A 4,323-nucleotide genomic window follows, 5' to 3' on the forward strand; every position below is an offset into this window, starting at 1 on the left:
AACCTGTCCACCACTACTCTCTGGGTGCGCCCCATCAGCCAATTTTTTTACCCATCCAACTGTGCAGGCATCAATGCCACAGTCGCTTAATTTATTGATGAGGATGGGGTGAGAGACAGTGTCAAAGGCCTTCTTAAAGTCTAGAAAGACTATGTCCACAGCGACACTATCATCTAAGGATTTAGTTACTTGGTCGTAAAAGGCAATCAGGTTGGTCTGGCAGGACCTGCCTTTGGTGAAGCCATGCTGATTGCCCCTGAGCACGATCTCCCTTGCAGGCCCCCCACAGATATGCTCCTTGATGATCCTCTCCAAGAGCTTCCCAAGCACCGAGGTGAGGCTTACAGGCCTATAATTTCTTGGGTCCTCCTTCCTTCCCTTCTTAAAAATAGGGACCATGTTAGCCAGTTTCCAGTCCCCCGGCACTTGGCCAGATGACCATGAATGCTCATACAGCTGGGCCAAAGGCTCTGCGATGACCCCTGCCAGCTCCCTCAACAACCTTGGGTGGAAGGCATCTGGACCTGCAGATTTAAAAATGTCTGGCCCTTCCAGAAGATCCCTAACTACATCTGCACTGACTGAAGGCTTGATAGAGCTATCCCTAAGATTGTCCCTACCTCTGGTAGGTGGGATATCCCAGTCCCTGTTAGGAAAACAGAGGCAAAGAAACTGTTTAAAAATATCAGCTTTCTTGTTTGGCATGGCCACCAGATTTACGGTTTGTCTTGCAGGGGCCCTACATTGCCTGGAGCCCTCTTCTTGCTCCCAATGTACTTGAAAAAGGACTTTTTGTTGTCCTTAATCCTGAACGCTAGCCTGAGTTCCATCTCTGCCTTGGCCTTCCTAATAGGCCTTCTACACTCCTGGGCCGAGGAGGAGTACTCCTCCTTGGTGATAGTTCCTCCCTTCCACTGGTTGTATGCCTCCCTCTTAGTCCTCAGGCATTGCTGAATGCCCTTGCTGAGCCAAGGGGGCTTCTGAGCACTCTTACCCCAACTTGCTTCTCTCAGGGACTGTTATCCTTTGGGCCTGGAGGATTGCCCCCTTAAGGTACGACCATCCCTCATGGGCTCCCATCTTCTCCACCTCCACGTGGGTTTATTTTCATCTGTTTCCTTTTTTCTCCAAAACTATATGCGTTTCTGTCATTTTGAACGCAAACTGATGATTTTGGGTGATAAGTTGGCCTGGAAATAACCCTCGTCTTTTCTTATAATTTATGAGTTTCAGTTATGTCTCCCATTTGTTGATCCCATTGCCATTATTTTGGGGGGAAATCCAGGATGTTGATTTTTCTGACCCAAGAACAATGGGTCAGTCCTCATACACTGAATCATTGGGCACCATGCAGGACTCAGTTTCACAGATAGGGTAGCGTGATGCAGCATGGGCTGTCTAATGCACACAGCAAAATTGCGTGGTATCAGTTTTGGGGAGAATGCACCATTAAAGGGCCTGGATTTTTCAGCTGGTAAAAATTGGCAGCAGTGAAATCAATGAATCTGTATAGCTTTTTACAACTGAATATCTGGCTTGAGTATGAGACCACTAAAGAAGATATACCACCTATACCTACTCCTTACATTGTCCTTGAAAGGCTCCCCAAGATAAATAGAACCAGATTTAGAAACGATGAAAACATCCAAAACATAGACAGTTGCAGAGATTTGTGATAATGATTTATCTTGACTATCACATTCTCCTAGATAAAACAGAAGGAAATTTCTGCCTGCCAAACAGAAGATTCAGGAGCTCTCTAGAAAGTGAAGCCTTCACACAGCAAGAAATCTGAACTGAGTAAAGACACAGAATTCTACAAAATAGAAACTTCTGATATGGTGATGTTGCTTTCTCTTGTGAACTACAGCATTTAGCTTTGCTTCTCTGTAGCTGTTCTTTATATGAATCGACCCATGATAAGAGTGGAGCAGACCTAGAAAATCTGTCCGATCTGTTCATGTATCTTAATAATGGTTCTGCCTGACAAATTACTTCTAGTAATGGCACATTTTAAGAAGCCTACTGTTCAGTGATATGCTCCTAGTTTGCTGTTTCTCCAGCGAAGGGACTAACTTAGACTAATTAGCAAGCGGCATTCTCACTCAGTAGAAAAGAGCTTACACACTGTTTTCAAAATCTGCCTTCCTTGAGAATTGTAAATTTAAACAAAAATGGCAGAAATACAAGCCCCATCCTCCTAAGGGTTGGCAAGTTCTTCTGGGTGGTGGGGGGAGGGGGGGGTTGTTGTTTTGTTTTTCTCATTCTGACATTTCTGTCTATATCCCTGTCCCAGAAAGGATTAAAGGTGGTAGAGTGTTTTGCTTTGTTTTTATTATTTAGTCAGCATGTTTTAATTATCTAGGACATTAGTGTGGACAAAGCAAATTGTACTTTAATGCCTGGTAGCTGGTCAAGCTGAAACTTAAAGGAAACCTGAGGTTTCAACTTGATCACCTAAGGTGCTAAAGGGCAGCTTGCCCTGCCAATACTACTGGTTCTTAAATGTGATAGGTAGCGCACATTCAATGAAACACCATTTCATTTTAGTCGTGGATGAGTACTAGGAAATTTACTCAGCAACTTCCTGCTAGCTATCTAATACCCCTTAGAACAGGGAGGTCAACAGAATAAGGAAGGCCTTGTTATGTTTAGAAACAGTATGGGAACAAGAACATGACTTCAGTTTTGTTATTAAACATATCGCAGTGAAACATCTCTGGCAATTTGTCCATGACAAAACAAAGTGGATTGCAACCTGGCATATATGTGTACTAGTAGTTTTGGGCAGAGAACAGTTCTTTGAACCTGTGAGAGAAAGTTGTGTATCTAAAAGAAATAGAAATATTGGCTTCTTTTATTTTTTTCCCTGTGAGTTGTGCTGTTTCTGTGTCTTGTACAGTATTATATTACCACTTAGAGAATGAAAAAGGCTCTAGCATTAAAACAGAAAAACTACACAAAGTAAACAGCTATTTGTATTGTTGTTTGCCTCTGCTTTCCTTGACTAGAAAATACTGCTTCAAACTCATGTTTGGCAAATAAAATCGCAGTGTTTGGGGTTTGTTTGGTTGGGTTTTTTCGGCTTTCTTTTTTTTTTTTTTTTTTTTTTTTTTTTTAAGGATTTTATTTTGAGCTAATTTAGTGTCTCTGAGAATAAGATTGACAGAACATTGGAAACTGGTGTCTTTTGTATTTATCTTCAGAAGAAGTACATGCACTGCAGGCTTCCATATGTAGTCTTGATAACCTGTCTGTCCTCTTTTCAGAATATCACATTCAGTTCAGCCCACAGTTAATTCCTGGACAATCCTTCCTTTCTGGTTGAGTCTACAAACAACAGTGAAATTTAACTGTTATGTGCCTATGGTATAGGCACACACATCATGGAAATGATACTTAGTATTTTACACAAATCACTGAACAGACTGATCTTAAGAGGGACTGACCACACCTAAGAGACTCTAATTCAGATTTTATCATGAGCCAAGGCCTTCTTGCAGTCAGCTAATTTTTGAACACATGATTGTGGTAAGATTACATGAAAGTTTTCCCTGTAGAGAGAGGGGTATATGTATGCAACATAACAGTGCATTGGACCTGATCAGACTACACACAGCAGGACACTATCATTCCAACTAAATAATCACAATGAAAATTCTAGTTAAGGGTGAAATTCTGTCCCAAAGTCCACTAATCTCTTATTTCTTTCTTATAACAGAATGTGTTTGTTTTAAATGTGGGTCATTTCTGATGGTCATTAATATACTACTTGTCTACTGGGTAGTTGTCATCCCTACAATGTCATGTGGATATGAAATGTGGGTGACCTATTGGAAACAGTTGATATCTTTGGAACTTACTATCAGTGTTATCTTTGGAAATCCCACATGTCAATTGGAAGGACAGAAGAATGAACACCAGCATTCTGGCTCAAGCAAATACCACCAGCATTGCAGCCATGTTTATACTAGCTCTCTAGTAGAAGATCTGTGCTGCTACCCAGTCCATTCACATGGGGTGGATAATATAATGACCTCCAGGGAAGGTTAGCTGTGAAATAAGCAGAGGTAACTTTGCTGAATAAGCAGTCTTGAACCAAGCAGCAGCAGTACTACCAGGATGTGGTGGGGACAGCAGGTGGCAATACTCACCCTCCTGAAAAGCTGCTTATCCTCTGAGAGTGCTATGACATGGCAAGTACAGGTCATGACTCTAAGAAGCTTGTCCAGCCCCCAGCCATGGATCTACAAGTCTTCAGCAGCAGAGCAAACAGAAGAATCAAATGGCTGCAAAGGTTGTAGTGAAACAAGATCTCCAGTT

General features: G+C 41.9%; 1 long non-coding RNA gene across 1 annotated transcript in view; it reads left to right on the plus strand.

The window, feature by feature from the left end:
• LOC102381297 overlaps positions 1 to 2,910 on the plus strand; it is a 6,068-nt gene extending 3,158 nt beyond the window's left edge. The window contains exon 3 of the long non-coding RNA XR_323604.1: positions 1,710 to 2,910. This is a non-coding gene — a long non-coding RNA (uncharacterized LOC102381297). The remainder of the gene's footprint in view (positions 1 to 1,709) is intronic.
• The last annotated feature ends 1,413 nt before the right edge of the window (positions 2,911 to 4,323 follow it).

Source organism: Alligator sinensis, unplaced genomic scaffold (assembly GCF_000455745.1).
Source record: "Alligator sinensis unplaced genomic scaffold, ASM45574v1 scaffold340_1, whole genome shotgun sequence".
In the NCBI taxonomy this organism is placed as follows: domain Eukaryota; kingdom Metazoa; phylum Chordata; order Crocodylia; family Alligatoridae; genus Alligator; species Alligator sinensis.